The 18,744-nt window shown below is 48.8% G+C and overlaps 6 non-coding genes and 2 pseudogenes across 7 annotated transcripts; all 8 read right to left on the reverse strand.

Annotated features, from left to right (window-relative positions):
• Positions 1 to 6,110: 6,110 nt before the first annotated feature.
• Positions 6,111 to 17,607, reverse strand: LOC123189995 (uncharacterized; annotated as a pseudogene). The gene is made up of 6 exons (XR_006496072.1): positions 17,123 to 17,607; positions 16,883 to 17,037; positions 16,718 to 16,784; positions 16,527 to 16,578; positions 16,342 to 16,428; positions 6,111 to 13,213 (listed from the first exon to the last, which is right to left on the reverse strand). The product of XR_006496072.1 is annotated as an uncharacterized protein (transcript).
• LOC123038542 (small nucleolar RNA snoR118) lies at positions 7,273 to 7,358 on the reverse strand. Its single transcript, XR_006417925.1, has one exon. It is a non-coding gene; the product is annotated as a small nucleolar RNA snoR118 (small nucleolar RNA).
• Positions 7,414 to 7,505, reverse strand: LOC123038407 (small nucleolar RNA SNORD96 family). Its single transcript, XR_006417851.1, has one exon. It is a non-coding gene; the product is annotated as a small nucleolar RNA SNORD96 family (small nucleolar RNA).
• On the reverse strand, positions 7,566 to 7,710 carry LOC123038543 (small nucleolar RNA snoR135). Its single transcript, XR_006417926.1, has one exon. It is a non-coding gene; the product is annotated as a small nucleolar RNA snoR135 (small nucleolar RNA).
• On the reverse strand, positions 7,938 to 8,035 carry LOC123038424 (small nucleolar RNA Z103). Its single transcript, XR_006417870.1, has one exon. It is a non-coding gene; the product is annotated as a small nucleolar RNA Z103 (small nucleolar RNA).
• LOC123038423 (small nucleolar RNA Z103) lies at positions 8,096 to 8,193 on the reverse strand. The gene has a single exon (XR_006417869.1). It is a non-coding gene; the product is annotated as a small nucleolar RNA Z103 (small nucleolar RNA).
• On the reverse strand, positions 8,277 to 8,369 carry LOC123038442 (small nucleolar RNA R64/Z200 family). The gene has a single exon (XR_006417879.1). It is a non-coding gene; the product is annotated as a small nucleolar RNA R64/Z200 family (small nucleolar RNA).
• LOC123038427 (uncharacterized) lies at positions 8,550 to 8,623 on the reverse strand (annotated as a pseudogene).
• Positions 17,608 to 18,744: the final 1,137 nt, after the last annotated feature.

The raw sequence follows: 18,744 nt of genomic DNA on the forward strand, positions 1-18,744 counted from the left end.
CTTGGGCCTAGCCCAACGACGCGATTGCGCTTACGTGTGGCCCAGGCCCGGGGGCTCCCGTCGGTGTACAAAAAGAGGGGTACACTTTTTGTACCCCTATAACTATGCACGGGCAGTCTGAGCCACGGGCACCACCACACTAAGCAAGGCAAGGGAGGTGAGCCAAGGTAAGGTCGAAGCTCAGGAGAAGCAGAACGACGCCAAGACCAAGACCACAAAGAGCAAAGGGGGCGAAGCGGACCCCCCCGGCAAGATCCTTGCCGGGAGGCGGTTTTAGCAAACCCGGCAAGACCCTTGCCGTGGCAGCTCGCCCCACACCTACGGAGTGAGTCACCCTTGAGTCCACTGCCCCCATTGGGCAAGGATTTGGGAGACATCCCCGTGGTGGCATGCAGATCTTTGTGAAGACATTCAAGATCAGATACACCCTTTAGAAGATGATGATCCTTGGTGGGATCCCAGCCAAGGAGGACCACAAGGCCCCCGGCAAGAGCCTTGCCGGGGATGACAGCAGGCGCCACGGCAAGACCCTTGTCGGGGCCCCGGCAAGGCCCTTGCCAAGAACACCCGTAGGGCCACCATCAGGCCCACGCCAATCAAACCTCCACCGTCGTTCGCATGCAGCTACTGACCCAAACAGCTGGGCAGGCACCTGCGTGGCGGCATGCGGATCTTCGTGGAGACCCACCGCTGCGCCACCTCAGCTACCTGCCTGCCTACATGGCACCGCGGGCGCCGCTGGCCAGGGCGCGTGTCGACACAAGAGGGAGCCGCGACGGACGAGACAGGGCTCTCCCCCGTCCCCGATAAAGCAAGGGCACCTGGGCAAGACGCATTAAATGCGCCTTGTCATGTAATGCGAGGGATAACCTCGCATCACTGTACCCTTTCCACCTCATGTGTGCCACTGTGGCAACCCCTTTTCTATAAAAGGAGGCCCGAGGCGACCAGGAGGAGGATTCGGCTTTTTGGAGCTCCTCACGCCCCATAGCTAGCTCAAGAACACAGATATACAATGCACCAAAGCAAGAGTAGGGTTTTACGCATCCTCGCAGCCCAAACCTGGATAAACGAACTATGTGCTATCTGTTTGATCCGCTCTTCTCACGACCCCGCGCCCCGCAACCGTAAAAGGGATTCTTGTGATCCCATAGGTGTCGTTCCCACCGACAAATGATCATTGAGTTTTATTGCCATTGCTTTCTTCATGACTTATACATGTTCCTTTGGCTATGAGATTATGCAACTCCCGAATACCGGAGAAACACCTTGTGTGCTATCAAACGTCACAACATAACTGAGTGATTATAAAGATGTTCTACAGGTGTCTCTGATGGTGTTTATTGAGTTGGCATAGATCGAGATTAGGATTTGTCACTCCGTGTATCGGAGAGGTATCTCTGGGCCCTCTCGATAATGCACATCACTATAAGCCTTGCAAGCAATGTGACTAATGAGTTAGTTACAGGATGATGCATTACGAAACAAGTAAAGAGACTTGCCGGTAACGAGATTGAACTAGGTATGATGATACCGACGATCGAATCTTGGGCAAGTAACATACCGATGACATAGGGAATGATGTATGTTGTTATGCGGTTTGACCAATAAAGATCTTCGTAGAATATATAGGAGCCAATATGAGTATCTAGGTTCCGCTATTGGTTATTGACCAGAGATGTGTCTCGGTCATGGCTACATAGTTCTTGAACCCGTAGGATCCGCACGCTTAACGTTCGATGACGATTTGTATTATGAGTTATGTGATTTGATGACCGAAGTTTGTTCAGAGTCCCGGATGAGATCACGTACATGACGAGGACTCTCAAAATGGTCGAGAGGTAAAGATTCACACATTAAAAGGATGCATTTGGGCATCGGAATGGTTCCGGATGATTCGGGTATTTTTCCGAAGTACTGGGAGGTTACCGGAACCCCCCGGGGAAGTTAATGGGCCTTAGTGGGCTTTAGTGGAGAGAGGGAAGAAGGGCCACGAGATGGCGCGTGCCTAACCCCTGCCCAAACCGAATTGGACAAGGGGTGGGGGCGCGGACCCCTCCTTTCTTCTCCTTCTCCCCTCCTTCCATTCCCTCCGGTGGAAGAAAGGAAAAGGAGGGGGCGAATCCTACTTGGACTAGGAGTCCAAGTAGGACTCCCCCCTTGGCGCACCCCTCCTGGTCGGCCTCCTCTCTCCCTCCCTTCTTTATATATGTGGCCAGGGGGCACCCCAATAGGACAACAGACAATCTCTTAGCCTGTGTCGTGCCCCCCTCCACAGTTCAACACCTCGGTCATATCATCGTAGTGCTTAGGTGAAGCCCTGCGTCGGTAACTTCATCATCACCGTCGCCACACCGTCGTGCTGACGAAAATCTCTCGTCCTCAACTGGATCAAGAGCTCGAGGGACGTCATCGTGCTGAATGTGTGTTGAACACGGAGGTGTCGTACATTCGGTACTTGGATCGATTAGATCGTGAAGACATTCGACTACATCAACCGCGTTACTAAACACTTCTGCTTTCGGTCTACGAGGGTACGTCGACACACTCTCCCCTCACGTTGCTATGCATCTCCTAGTTAAATCTTGCGTGATCATAGGATTTTTTTTTTGAATTACTACGTTTCCCCAACAGAAAGAATTCCTGCTCCCGCCATGTCCCAAAGTTGAATTTCGTTTCCAACCTTGCAAACAAAAGCGCTTTTGAGCTTCGTGAGAAAAAACTAGGGAATACTCTCATGGAGTCAGGTGAATGAGCGAGAATACTCTCTCGCTCATTTTGTTTTTTTACTTCCCGCTAACTGTATGCAAAACTAAAGCGCTTCTGGACCTTGCGAATGAATCCCGCCATATTCCAAATTTGAATTTTGTCTCTCGCTCATTCAGATATGTTTCACTTCACGCTAACTCCATTAATTATGTCTTTCTATCACGGGGTATTCGTCAGGGGGACCCAATAAGCCCCTACTTGTTCCTGTTGTGCACTGAAGGATTGTCAAGTTTGTTGCTTCAAAAGAAGAATTGTGGCGAGCTACAGGTATTTGAAATGGCCGACTTGGTCATCCTATCTCATATCTCCTCTTCGCCGATGCCAGCATCTTCTTTGCCAAGAGTAACACAACGTGGGTGCATTGTGTTCAACTTTGGATGTGTATTGCCATGGATCCATGCAGATAATAAATGAGGATAAGTCCTCGATTTTCTTTGGTGAAGCGATTAAGATGCATGTGAAGGCGCACTTGGGAATTCAAAATGAAGCCTTTCATGATTATTACCTGGGCATGCCAACTGAACCGGGGTGGTCTACTGTGGCCACTTTCAAGTTCTTGATCGATATGGCGTGGCAGTGAGTTCACGGTCGTTCTAATCGTCCTATATCCCGTGTTGGAAAAGAAACTATGTTGAAATCTGTGATACAGGCGATTCCGACATTTGTGCTGAGTTGTTCCCAAATTCCTATTTCTATATGTGAGTAGTTTCGTCAACTCATTGCTGATGAATGGTGGGGTAGAGAAGATGGGAGGAAAAAGATGCACCAGCGGTCATGGGAATGGCTCACATTGCCCAAGTCTCTCAGTGGTATGGGCTTACGGAACCTTCCACCGTTCAACCAAGCCATGCTTGGGCGGCAATGTTGGCACCTACTCACGGAGCCGGAGTCTCTCTATGCGCAAGTTCTGTTGAGAAGTTTTTTCCTTTGATTTTTGGAATGCATTGGCACCCCGTTCATCTTCATATACTTGTCATGGTATACTATTTGACCGGAAACTTCTAAAGCAAGGTGTCTCATGGGACATTGGGGATGGCAAGAAAATTCGGATTTTATCTTACCATTGGATCACCACCATATTTGCTCCAACCTATCTCTCTTATTCTAGCTACAACAATTATCGAATGGTGTGGGTGACTTGTAGTGTGTGGATTGTGCATTGATTCGTCATGTGTATACCCATGCTCATTGTCTAACGGAAGTGTTGTGCAGACGATCTGCCCCTGCATGATTTGTAGCCGATGGGATTAGGAGCCACACAGATTAGAAAACAAGATAATCCAATGGTATAGGTGAGTTGTAGTGTGTGGATCGTGCATTGATTCACCGGGTGTATAGCCGTGCTCATTGTCTAACGGAAGTGTTGTGCAGACGATCTGCTCCTACATGATTTGCAGCCGATGGGATTAGGAACCACACATATAAGAAAATGAGATGATCCAATGGTGTAGGTGACATGTAGTGTGTGGATCATGCATTGATTTGTCGTGTGTATCGCCGTGCTCATTGTGAAAGTGATGTGCAGACGATCTGCTCCTGCACAATTTGCAGCCGATGAGACTAGGAGCCAATGATGTAGGTGACTTGTAGTGTGTGGATCGTGCATTGATTCATCGTGTGTATACCCATGCTCATTGTGAAAGTGTTGTGTAGGCTGCTCTGCATGATTTGCAGCCGATGAGATTAGGAGCCACACAGATAAGAAAACGAGATAATCCAATGGTGTAGGTGACTTGTAGTGTGTGAATCACGCCTTGATTCATCATGTGTACAACCGTGCTCATTGCGTAAGAGCATCTGCAGCCGAATCTCTCAAACGCTCGGGCAGGCCGTCTAGTCACTGACCGGTCCCAAAAAACTCACCCAACCAAAGCTCTCAAACTGCAGACGCCCAGGCTGACTGGCACCCCTCATATCCAGCCCAAATATATGGCAAATATGAGGCAGCCCGGGCGCGTCCGCCATGTCATCCCGGCCCACCGCTGGCCCACCCCGAGACCACAAAATCCTCGTCCGGAGCAAACCCTAGCTCACTTCCCTCCGCTTCGCTCCATTCCCCGAAGCTCCCCTTTCACCAATTCGTTCAATTGTCAACTAGCATGTCAAGCTCCGACAATGACTCCAATGACAACTCCACAGACGAGGATGAGTCGACGCTCCGTACCGGGCTCGAGCGCTCACGGGTCAATATAGGCAACAGTTCCAGGTCCAGTGCAACGCCTCCTGTCACCCTTCGCCACAGCGCCAACGTCGGCCCTCCCGCCCCGCGCATGGATCTGTGCAGCCTGCCCAATCGGCTCTGCCCATCCAACGGCCTCCTCCACCATCAATCGTTGTTCCACGCAGGCACCATGAGTGCCCGCTCCACCGATGCTGTGGCTGTGGACTCCAGAGTAAGAGGCACGCGCAACCCACCATGAGAGGTAGAGGGGGAGATGGGGGCAGGTTAGACGCGACTGCGCAATCCGCCCACCGTCGCCGCATGATCCTTCAGAGCAAAGGTCGACTCCCAACAGCTCTGAAGGATCAACACCAAGCAGTTCCAGCCCGACACTAAGCAATCCGAGCAAGAGGCAGCGGCATAGAGGGCAACGACGATGGGCAAGCTCAAGCGCAAGCAAGACCGCATTGTTCAGCGCTTGCAAGGCTACATCATCATCTTCGATTCCTCTTCCGACAGGATCCAGCTCGACATTGAGCAATCCAAGCAAGGGATGAGGGTAGTGAAGCCAGCGAGGGTGGCCAAGACCGCATCGTCCAACATTTGCAAGGTTGCATCGTCATCTTTGATTCCTCCACCAACAAGTCCGACTCCGACAACTCCGACATCGACCCACATCCTGTTGTGGATGCCGACAACAATGCCGACGACCAAAAGGACAAAGGGCCGGCAAGAAAATGGTGAAGTTGGCCTTGTCCTTTTATATAATCTAGCTCTAGTATGTAGTTACAATGTGCAAGATCATTAACTGTGTGTGAATCATGCCCGTTTGGTGATGTTTATGTGAATTATGCTCATTTGGTATCAGTTTATATGTCCATTTCTTGTTGATTTTGATCATTTGGTTATCTACATATTACACATTAAATGAACTTGTTTGGATATATAGTGTAGACCGATTTAGGTAGTGTCCGGTCACTGTCCACAACACCACTACGTTCCACTACACCAGTCGGCTGGCCTTGCCAAGTCTTCCTCCACTGCCAACTCAATGCCGTCATAACCAATTTCAACAAAACTTCAACCTAGTGGTCCACCCAAGTGGTAAAACAAGCACTCAAAGACCTGGCGAATGAGGGCCCACCCCACCCGAGCATTGTCACATATGGGAACTCTGGGCTAAAACCAATCCATGTTTATTGTCCCTATGTTCCTTCTGGGTTGCTAAACTTTGCCTGTCAAAGAACAAAATAAAAAGTTGATACACCCGAGCATTGTCTTCACTGATATTACAACCAGAAACATCTGAAAACATACATACACGACCACATTTATAATCCCTATTTGCACCTCATGTTGCGAAAGACCTATCCTCGTTTTAAAATAATGAGGATCGATCTCAGATAACCCAGTCAATGAAAGTAGGATTGTTTATCCAATCCAAACTATTTATCAAGGGATGAGGGGAAGAAAGATCAATAGTTGGCCCTATTGTCTGTGTTCGTCCGAGGGGTCAAATTTGTGAAGTCCAACCACATATGCTCGAATGAAAGAATGAAAAGAACGTGCATGGTAGTGAACTTCTCCCAGGAGCCCTCACACCTGAACTGGCCAAGGCATTGCTAGTTCGTCATCTGTTTATTTGACGAACTTCTGATGTCGATCCTTTGTTGGCTGAGTGGTGTCAGGCATATTCATCGTGCTCTTTTCTAATATAATTGTTTAATTAAAAAAACGCTGGTTAAAAGTATGTGTTCATGTCCAAAATATCTAAAGTGCATCATTTTGAAGTTACTTCCTTCAGCAGAGATATTCCACTTTACAAATAGCCATTTAAATATAGGAAACATTTGTAATCAAACGACCAGCCGAGTAGCGTTGTTCAGGCACACATCCTCGAGCAGGATCGACGTTTTTTGCTGGAACCACGGCTGCCCGGCGAGAAGGCAAGCGGCGGCAAGACGGCGAGATTCAAGGCCGGCCGTCTTGCTCAGGGGTAATCGGTGCAGGGTCGCTCGCGGCCATAGGACTGCCATGAAACTGGGTCAACATGGCATGAAAAGAAGGCTCTTTCAATTGCAACACACGGAATTACACCAATCTAACTATGCAAAAATACCAAGACCAGCGATATGAAGATAAGACATATAGGAAGGTTGGTAAGCGGGTTGCCCACTGGAGCAGGCAGGCCGACCAGATTTCCTTCCATGTTGGTTTGACTACAGCCGAATCTGGCAAGCAAAACAAGGGCACAAAGAACCCTAGCCTTGGTACAATGCAGCCTAGATTAACATGTTTCAATATGTACTAGTACTAACATTAAATGGTTATGGATTGGTGAGCTATCAGACTGCTTTTTAGGCAAATGCATCTCCATAAGAATGCAGCAATGTAAGCTACTCAGAACCCAGTGCTTATCTTCATTCATGAGAAGGAAAAAAATAATACTGATTGAAAAATACTACTCAAAAAGATGTTCAATTTGGCCTCAGAATTGCAGAATGACAGCATGGACGCATAGCGCCCAATCAGTCCCGAAAGATGGTATGATTAAAAGTTTTTTCATCACTGGCCAAGCATGAACAATTATTAGATCAGTCCTGAAAGATGTTAACAACAAGTTGCATTTGAAGAATAATGAGAGGAAAATGATTGTTGGCAAAAGAGATTATCAAGCTCAGCCCAACTGCCCACTTTCCTCAAATTAATATAGCAGGAAAAACTTTCGGCAAAAAATGCACAGCAAAAGGCATTTAACCGATACACACTTATCCTGCAAGTGCAACATACAGGCACACATAAAAGTAAATCAGGCACATGGCATGGCACCATTAAACCCATGAATTAACAATAATAGTATAAAATCACAAATCATTATAATCTAGCAGATGCTCAATGAACTAGCACATTGCGTTCACTCATTGCAATTTCAGAGCACAAGAACGAACACCCTGTCGAGAGCAGACAATGACAAAATGCACAATGAAGACAAACATAGAAGAAATTAATGGATCAGACTTCTGGCTTGGAACCCTCTGATAAGGATTACATATGCGCATAGTATAACCATAGTCGATCATTTGGGGAAAGGATCCTCATGTCCATTCAACTTATGATAAATAAAACAAATACAAATCTGAAAGTTAAATAAATAAATTAAGCAAGATGGATCAGACTTCTGGCTTGGAATCCTCTGATAAGGATTACAGTTGCGCACAGTATAATCATAGTCGATCATTCGGGGAAAGGGTCCTCACATCCATTAATTTTCTGAGAAGTTCATTCGATGTGCATAAAACAGCGCATACTGTGTTTGTTTATTCCGAAAAAATTTAAAGATTGTATTTCATTGCTCAGTCATATGATATGTCATCTCATGGACGCCAGAGGCGTCTCTGAAGTCTGACATGCGAAAATTCATAATTCATCATCGCATTGACATGGATCTTCGAAATAAAATGGGAAAAAGATAGCAGATCTAAAGACAAAAAGAGGGATCAGAAGTCTATTAAGGATGGTAATCAGTCACTGTAAATCAGAAACACGGACCAACTTTTCTTCATCACATCCCACTTATAAAGAAACGAAAAACAAGATTGAAAACTCGCATTGGCAGAGAGATCATCAGAGACTTAAATACTAAGAATCAGATCATGGATCATATTGTTGCAGTATTTGCTCATCCTTTGATACATGCGCCATGGCGACAGTGCAAAAAACGAGAAAATCTACAGAAACAATCAAACCAAACACGTCGTAGACTGACAATAGCGAAGAACCAACACCGCGGACCCGATTGGCACTGGGAGCCGAGGAGAGGTGGCGGCTACTGGATGCAGTCGACGGCCGACGCCGCCAGTTGTGCCTGCTCTGCAACCCTCGCCCGATCTCGTGTTTATAAAGGCGTGCGGCGAGGAAACCCTAAGAGGCCGCGACTGTCCAATATGGGCCGGACCGCTCTATTTAGAACAATGGGCCGGGCCAATTTATGGCACGATTCGGTCGAGGTCAAGAAGTTTCCGGAATTCCACTAGGTTTCCAGAAGAATCAATTTGAACTAAAAATAAACACGATGATGAAGGAGTCTGGATTTTAAAATTAAAATCCTGGCCTGGTACGATGTGGTCTATAGAGTCGAAGCGATTTGCTGATAGACCCCTTTTGAGTTTTGATCATACGGGAGTCGAACAAATTACACTTCTATGTGGTCCGGAAAAACTTCCATGTGCTCACAGAGTGCACGCTATAGCTTACAACCTGGGCGCTGTGGCACCAAGCGAACAACAAAGGAAGCACGCCCCTTAGGAGCACTCTCAAACGGCAGGCGGTACCCACTGAAGCGGGGAGAGAGGGCTCCCGTAAAAAGGGGATCTGGCGATTGCCAGGGCGATACGCCGGCGCTGCCGGCGCTGAAGGATGGCTATGACGCCGGCCAAGGTGGCCCGTGGGGCTGACCATGGGCGGTGGTCGGAAGGCGGTGGCCTCTCCCCCCAGGAGTGGCGCACCATCAAGCGGCGCGGGGTCGAGCTCCTCCGTCGCGCGAAGGACCTGGAGGCCTGTCTGAGGCGACTGAGGGAGCGGGCGGCGGAGTTCTTGGGAGGTGGATCCAAGTCCTTTAAGGATGCTGAGAAAAAGATTAAGGAGAGTCCATCGGTGGAGGAGCTGCTGATTCCGTTGGCTCCCAATGCTCTCCCACCAAATCTGGAGATTAATGGAGTAAAACGGAAAGGAATTCTTACGGGTGAGTCAATTCGAAAGTTCAATGGGAGGTTTCTCACCGGTGATTATGCGTGTATTACATCCGATTTGGGAATTATTCGTGTGGATTATGAGGCGGAATTTGGGGGCGGGGGGAGTATTTGAGTGGCCAGTCTAGAAGCCCTGTTCTTCGTCTCTGTTCGACTTCGCCCCTTTCGTCTGTCTGGGTGTTTTCCCCTCTAACAAAAATCTAGAATTCCATGTCGAGCCATGATGAGCCCATCCAGGACACCCCTGGTTTGACTGTTCGAGAAGAAGGGCCAAGTGGGGAAACTACACCGATCATGCGTCTGACGCCAGCAACCAGTATGGTGTCCGATGGTGCAGGAGTGCTGGAGAGTCAGGAGGCAGGTGCAGCTATGGGCATGGACCTTGTCAATCAGGGGGGGCTGGAGTGTGCCCCCGTCCCTGGGGAAGGATGCCTCGGGCTCCAGGACGCCCTGCAAGCGCGAAGGTGGAGCTCGTCCTGTGTTGACCACCCCGGAAGCCACAATCGGCTTCATCGCTCCAGGGGCTACTCCGCCTCTGCAGCGAGCCGGTAAGGCGGTTGCTTTCGCGTCCCCGGATGAGGAAGATGCCCCAGTCATCATCGACTTCGCGGCAGCCCGGCGCTCCACTGCGGGGAGGCTGCTCATCGGACGACTCCTCTCGTCGTACCCTGCTGACCCCGACGCCATCGTCCGTGATCTCAGGGGACCATGGCGGATCCGTGGCGAGGTGACGGTCCAGCGGGTAGTAAGCGGAGACGGCAGGTTCATCCTACACTTTGCGCGGGAGGGTGATAGGCTCCATGTGCTTAGGGCTGGGCCGTGGCACTACCACAATGACGGAGTCATCTTCGCGCCTTTCGACGGTACAGGCAATGCAAGTGATGTCCGTCTCGACTCCATCCGAGTGTGGGCGCAGATTCAGGGGCTCCCGTACGAACTCAAGTCGGAGGAGATGGGCAGGGAGTTGGGAAAGAAGCTGGTTACCGTCATCGCCGTCGCCCATAAGAACAAGCTGATCGTTGATAAGCACCTCCGCGTGCGTGTTGACATGCCGGTACATCGTCCCATCAAGTCATACATCACTGCCACCCCAACTGGAACTTCCAATGTTCTGAAGTACTTCGTAAAATATGAAAAACTCCCAAACTTCTGTTTTTGTTGTGGACTGCTGGGTCATACCACAGAGAAGTTTTGCAGCATTCCTAAGGAGCAGCGTACAGCGGTCTTCTCCTCCGACATCAAGGCCCTCCCAATCTGGAAAGAGAGAAGCCTCAATAGTTCAGCGCAGTCTTTGGGTCCGGTGCGCCGTTCTTTGGAGTTTGAAGGAATGTTGGCACCTGGGGAGTTGGAGAAAGAAGAAGAGACTGAGAAGCTCCAAGCCAAGGTCCCGGATGTGGTCATCAATGTGGTGACTACGGCCGTCAAGCAGCTTATGGTTTCTCCAGTGGGAGAGACCTCTAACACTGCGGCTGGCCGGGAGACGTCGGGCATGAACTCTGCTCCTGTTGAACAGTACGTTGCGGGGGCAATCGTGAATCGTCCCTTCTGCTAGGAATCCCGCGGTGAGGGGACAGGCTGCGGACAACTCGCCTGGCCAGGAGGGCCGTGGGCATACTGAAGCTGCTGGCGTGCTTGTGGGGATGGCTGATGCTGTCATTCCCACGGCAGGAGAGGCCACTCATGTGGGTAGAGCTAATCTGGTGAGGGCGGCTGATATTGTCACTCCCGTGGCTATAGCAGCCCCGGGAAGTGCCACTGTTGTTGGCCTTTCAGCAGCCCAGCACGTCGGCTCACTCATCTTTGGTGCTAGGCCTGGCCAGGTGGGCAAGGCTCGCCTTCTGCTTGGGGCTGCTGGAGCTCCAGCAAGCTACAAGTACATCTCTGTCAAGCCGTCACGCCACTACGAATCTTCATCGAGCCGTTGGAAGAGGATGCACAGAGAAGAAAGGGAAGTGTTTGAAGCAGTGAGAAGCATTGGAGTAACAATTTTTTTCTTAAATGCTCATGCTAATCAGACCATTAGTGGAGAAATGCCCAGTCCCAAAGGAGCATCTGCTATGCAGGAACGCGATCGCGATTCAGGGAGAAAGAGAAGGGTTGGGGAAGGGTTGGTGCCTACAGGAAGCGATTTGGTCTTCTCTTTTGAAAACAATAGTGCTGAAAGTATGGGGTACACTAATGATGAGATTAGTATCTCCTGCAAGCGTGTGTATATGGAACGGGTTGAAACTGTAATAGGTGTAGATGGTTTGGTCAAGCATGTCACAGAAGAGGTGGAGGATGGGGAAGAGGAGTACATAGAGAAAAGACGTGAATCTGTTGGGGAGGAGAAAGGCGCTGGGGAAGGACAAAGCAGGATTATTTCTGCTGAGGGCACCTTGGTGGATCTAGGATCGGCGGGCTCTGCGCTGGAGCCTGTCCGGGAACAATGAAAATCGTCGGTTGGAACTGCCGTGGGATGAACTCTTAGGCGGCAGTTCGGTCGCTCTTGGATCTCCAAGAGCAGGTTAGGCCAAATATCTTGTTTTTGGCTGAGGCACATCTCGATAAGAATAAAGCGGAGAGTCTCCGCTATAAATTAGGTTTTCAATTTTTATTAGTTCATGAAAGTAGTGATGGTCGTTCCAGGGGTCTTGTAATAGGGGTCTTGTAATGTTCTGGAATGATGATAATAAAGTTGAGTTTGAATATGTGTCACCCAACTGTATAGATATGGTTTTTGTGTCTAGTGATAATGTGAAGTGGAGGCTAACTGGTTTCTATGGTGAGCTAGCTTGGGAGGACCGCCACTTGTCTTGGTCTTGTTTAAGAGACCTTCACCGGCAGCATCAGATGCCCTGGATAGTACTAGGTGATTTCAATGAGATTAAGCTGAATTCAGAAAAAGAGGGAGGAAACCCCCGCCCAGTGCATATGCTTAAGGCTTTTAGAGACTGTTTAGATGACTGCGAGCTTCAGGATATGGACTATATTGGGGATAAATACACCTGGAGACGCGCTGATGTTCGTGAACGACTGGATCGTGCTGTGTGTAATAGTCAATGGACTTTAGATTATCCCAATGCTGCAGTCATCCTTGAGAAGCACTACAGGTCTGACCATAGGCCTATTTTGGTTGACACGGAATATTATAAGACAGGCCAGATTAGACATCGTTTCGGGGGGAAAAAATTTGAAGCTAGGTGGTTATCTGAAGATACTGTAAACGAAGTGGTTGCTACTGCCTGGGCGAAGGCAAACCTGAGAGGCTTGGGTCCAAGCATGGCTTCAAGAACCAAAGCGGTACACAGTGATCTCCATAGTTGGGATAAATCTGTTCTGAAGGGTCCGAAAAATCGTATCAAGAAGTTGAGTAAAGAACTAGAAAAAATAAGATATGGTGCCTTATCGCCGGCTTCTTGGGCGAGACAAAAGGAATTACAACTGCTTATTGACAACTTATTGGAACAGGAGGAGATCCATTGGCTTCAAAGAGGGCGTGCTAATTGGCTGATGCATGGTGACCGGAACACTTCCTTCTTTCATAATGCTGCCACTGCATGTAAAAAAAGAAATCTGATTAAAAGGCTCTTGGATGATACTGGGGTCTGGAAGGAGGGTAATGAACTCCAGGGTCATATCATGTCCTATTTTGCTCAGCTGTTCACTTCTGAACCTTCTGAGAGGCAGGCAAGTGTTCTAGACAAGGTGCCCCATAAGGTGTCTAGAGCGATGAATGAAAGTTTACTTGCACCGTTTACGCATGAGGAAGTAAAAAAGGCTCTCTTCAGTATTGGTGATTTTAAGGCGCCAGGCCCTGACGGACTGCACACAGTTTTTTTATAAGCGGTTTTGGCATCTTTTGGGGGGTGATCTGATTGATGAAGTTCTTACAGCAATGAATACGTACACAATCCCCGAGGGTTGGAATGATACAATTATTATTATGATTCCAAAAACTAAAGCACCTGAGAAGGTAACTCAATTCCGCCCAATTAGTCTCTGCAATGTCGTGTACAAAGTCATCTCCAAAATGCTTGCGGCAAGATTGAAGATTTTTCTGCCAGAAATTATTTCATCCACTCAAAGTGCTTTCGTCCCTGGACGGCTGATCACGGATAATTTCTTGGTCGCTTTTGAAAGTTTTCATACTATCAAGAAAAGGAGACAGGGTAAGACTGGATTGTGTGCGGTGAAACTGGATATGCACAAGGCATATGACCGCGTTGAGTGGGACTTTCTAGAAAGAGATCATGATCAAACTGGGGTTCCATAGAAATTGGGTTCGGATGATTATTGTTTGTGTTCGGACTGTGAGATACCGGGTCAGATTTAATTCTGAGGAAAGTGAGCAATTCACTCCTACTAGGGGCTTGCGCCAGGGAGACCCCTTATCCCCGTACCTTTTCTTATTATGCACTGAGGGTCTTACCTCCCTGTTGTCGCATGCGGAGTGGAGTGGCGAACTTAAAGGAGTACAAGTTTGTCGAGATGCGCCAACAATATCTAATCTTCTATTTGCTGATGACTCCTTGATCTTAATGCATGCTACGTCAGGCAACGCTAATTGCTTGAGACGGATTCTATCGGATTATTGTAAGGCGTCTGGGCAGTTAGTGAGCGAAGACAAGTCAAGCATTTTCTTTAGTCCGAGTACCAAGCCTGAGGTTAGAGAGGAAGTGTGTACAATTCTGAATATAATGCCAGAAGCTCTGACGGATAAATATCTCGGATTGCCAGCCATTGTTGGGGCAGACAGAAGTGATAATTTCCAGTTCCTGATTGATAGAGTGCTAAAGAGATTGCTTGGATGGAAAGAGAAAAATCTGTCCACGGGTGGAAAAGAGGTGCTTCTGAAAGCGATTGCGCAGACGATACCATCATATGCGATGTCTGTTTTTAAAATCCCAAAACAAATCTGCAAAGGGATCACAGACAGTATGTCGCAATATTGGTGGGGCGATGATGCGGATCAAAGACGGATGCATTGGCTTGCTTGATGGAAAATGTGTATCCCAAAGAAATTTGGTGGAATGGGTTTTAGGGATATCCACTGTTTTAACCTTGCCTTGTTAGCTAAGCAAGCATGGCGACTAATTGAGAACCCTGATTCTCTCTGTGCTACCGTGTTGCGTGCAAGGTACTTTCTGTCAGGAGATTTGTTGAACGTGGAGTTGAAGAAAGGGAGCTCTTTTACATGGCAGAGTATTTGGGCTGGGATTAGTACATTAAAACGTGGTCATATATGGCGTGTAGGAGATGGAACTAATATTGATATCTGGAAAGACGAATGGATCCCAAATAGTGCATCACGTAAAGTTATAACTAGAAGGGGTCAGAACATCTTTAGTAGGGTGAGCGACCTTATTGATCATATCACAAATCACTGGGATGTGGATTTAGTGAGTCAGACCTTTTGGCAAGTGGATGTTCAAAGGATTCTTGCTATACCTTTATCATCTTCTGGCATGCAAGATTTTGTTGCTTGGAACCTGACTCGTACAAACACCTTTTCTGTGCGCTCAGCTTATTATGCATAATGGAAGGGCCAATATGGCCAAAGGTTAAACAGAGGATATCAAGCTTTTGGTATCAAACCACATCCAATTTGGGATAAAATCCGGGGTCTCAAAGTGCCTGCGAAGGTAAAAATCTTTCTTTGGAGAGTTATGCATAATACTATTCCTTGTCGGGTTGCTCCGGCGAATTGTCATATTAAAGTGAGCGGGCAATGCCCAGTCTGTGAGATTGGAGTGGAAGATATTAAGCATCTCCTGTTCAAGTGTAGCCGAGCAAAGCACGTATGGCAAGCACTGGGTATTGATGACTTAATTGAGAAATTTTGTCTTGCTCATCGCCCTGGACAGTCTATTCTAGAGGAATTGTTGTACTCAAGCCCTGGTCAATCTATGATTTTGGGACAAGCCTCATTGGCAGAGCTTGTTGCAGTGGCATGTTGGTATTTATGGTGGGAAAGAAGGCAAATTAGTCGTAATATTCAGGTGCAGTCCCCAGAAAGATCTGTGGTAGCAATCAAGGTGTTATCTTCAAACTTCAGGTACCGTTCCTAATGCAAGGGTGAGAAAGGAAAGATGGGCTCCTCCAATAGGTGATTGTGTCAAGATAAATGTTGATGCTTCCTTTGACCCAGACATTCTGAGGGGAACTACGGGTGCAGTCATTCGTGATAAAAAGGGGAAGTTCATTGCCGCGTGTAATGCATGTTTGGATATGGTTCAAGATGTTTTGTCGGCTGAAGCTTTGGTGCTCAAACACGGCCTGTTCTTAGCTGAATCCATGGGTTGTAATAGAGTCGCTGTGAGTTCTGATAATAGTGAATTAATAGAAATTATGAAGAACGAGAGGCCCCCTACAGGTATTGCTGCAGCGATTTATCATGATTTTTTTTCTATGGAGTCAGACTTTGTTAGGATTAAGTATGAGCATGCGAATAGGGAAACAAATTCTGTAGCTCATGAACTGGCCCAGTTAACTAAATTCCAGACCAGTAGGGTCTAGATGGATGATCCTTCCCCCTATATTGTACCTCTTATGATGAATGATGTAACATTATTATCTATTAAATAAAAAGGTCTTTTTTGAGGTCAAAAAAAAGGAAGCACGCCCCTTGCGCACATCAACGGTGCCTGAGCATAGGTGGACGGATTTTTGCTCAAGTTTTACCGTTTCTCCTTCTCCCATGCCCATCTGCTGGGCCTGAATATCTGCCGCAGGAGCGCCATCTTGGGGACGTTCCAGTTCTCCACATGCCTGAACAACAAACCAACTGTATCTGTCAATCACCAGACTCATAGCACATCGATCTCGTGCACACGATAAGCTCACGGAACGACGGAGTGAGCGAGTACCTGCACACCTTCCCCGACTCACCATCGAAGTAGTACTCCGTGTACCCGGTTGCTGAAAAAGTGAAAAATATTTCAACGAGACCAAAAACATGTTCAGCACAGGAGCGATGCATTTTGCAGTTCGCACCGGCCGGGCCGGACGAGGTGTCGATCTGCTGATGCAGATACATAGCGCGTCGTCACGAACTTACCGGAGAGAATGGGCCTCCACGGGAACGACATGACGCAGCTGAAACGCCAGTGCCCGATCGATTTCTCCTGCACCCAGCAGAGGTCGATGAACCGGCAGAAAACAACGCACCATTAGCTGTTGTAGCAGTAAGATCGATTGACTGACGCTGGAAATGTGCTAGTACCTCGACATCCTCCCATTTGGTTAGCTTCATGTTGGACTTCTCCAGCAGGGACCCGAAGTTGGTGCAGTTCCTCTTGAAGCGCTGCAGGCCTCTGAATGAGCCCGCCGGGTCGGCGAACTCGCAGTCGTCTTCGTACGCTCCCAGCGTCAGGTTCCCTGCAATACAAACGTGAACAAAACCGCAAACGTGTAGTAGTGCTGTAGTACAGTTTACTTGCTGATCTAGAGCTTAATTCCTGACCTGTGACGAAGTATGACCGTGCGAAGTCGTCCTTGATGGCCTCGGCGACCTGCGCGCGGCCAACCGGCTGGGACTCTGACGCGCCGTCGCCTGCAGCGCCGGCGTCCGCCTCCGGAGACGGCGGCCGGAAGAAGGACGCGGCGATGCCGAGGGCCTCGGAGCCGTACCAGGCGGCCTTGAGCACCACGTTGTCCGACTCCGAGCCGGAGGGCGTGCCGGTGCGCGGGCTCGCTCGTGGACGTGGACCCGGGCTTTTTCTGCGCGTTCAGCCGGAAACGGCGGCGGGATGGCCGCTGGAGGAGCACGCCGGCGTTCTGGCGGTGATGGCCGGTGGGGAGGGGAGTAGCAGGGGCGGGGTGCAGCAAGGCCATTCCTTTTGCCGGAGCTCCGGCCGGGCCAACAATCTAGTGGCAGAGGAGTGGCACAGCCACTTGTTTCGCCTTGGCATCTTCTGTACTTACCTGCTAGACTCTCTTACCATTCGAGTGTGCGGTTGGGATTAAACGCGGGAGAGATGGTTTTTCTTCACTCTGGAATGTGTGGTTGCAATGACATAGTAGATCTGGACAGTTATTTTTTCCGAAGGTACGCAAATTGCGTATCATGGCTTTATAGAGAAAGAAAATATCAAGTACAAGACCACTACCATTCTTTGCAAACAACGAGCGCAGCATAGCTTCATATCCGGCTAATCTAAAAACAACTACCCACGAACAACACAATTACAATGCAAAAGAGTCTACCCAACACCGTAAACCTCTCCGTGTCTTGACCGGCGTCGGTCACTTCCGAAGAACAGCAGCTCCCTCTGTCGAATTTCGGATTCCGGCAGACCCTTGAGGTTCGAACACTGGGGTGCGCGCGGAAATCTCTCCCCTACCGATATACGTCCAACCTCCTCGCATGATCTAAGCTGGAAACAACGAACAACACAAATGACACAAGGTTTATACTGGTTCGGGCCATCGTTGTGGTGTAATACCCTACTCCAGTGTGTGGTGTGGTGGATTACCTCAGGGGCTGATGATGAACAATACAAGGGAAAAACTGCCTCGCGAGAGGTGTTCTTGAGCTGGTGCGATGAACTGCTTGTGTGAGTTCAGTCGCCTCTCTCTCTCTCTCTCTCTCTCTCTCTCTGCTAGGGTTCTACCAGATCTCTCCCTCTTTTTTGTCCCTTCTTCTCCCTCTTCACTCTGTGGTGGCTAGCTCTATCTATAGAGGCCCTGCTCCTCTCCCCAAATAATGAGCGGGAAGGGCGCCAACAATTGGCCATTTTGAAGGGGAACATCTAGTACAAGTTATCCTGACCAAAGGTGGTCTTCGGCTGCCAAAAGCTCTGGTGATGACGCCGTCTTGGGCTCCACGGTGACCTCCGTCCTGCCGCTCTATTGGTCTTGGTCTTGTTGCACCGGAATGGTAACCTTTGCCCGATGCATTGGCCTGTGCTTGCCCCCTTTGCACCAAAGGGGACACAAGGACACTGCGCAGGCCGGCGCCCGCCTGGGCTCGATCGTCATGGCTTGCGTCACGGGCTCCTCGCGAGGTACCCCTGCCTTGATCTCTTTGCCTCCTCGCGAGCCTGCCTGATGAGGCTGCCTCTGAGGAAGCTTCCGGTCGTCTGC

Source organism: Triticum aestivum, chromosome 2A (assembly GCF_018294505.1).
Source record: "Triticum aestivum cultivar Chinese Spring chromosome 2A, IWGSC CS RefSeq v2.1, whole genome shotgun sequence".
In the NCBI taxonomy this organism is placed as follows: Eukaryota; Viridiplantae; Streptophyta; class Magnoliopsida; order Poales; family Poaceae; genus Triticum; species Triticum aestivum.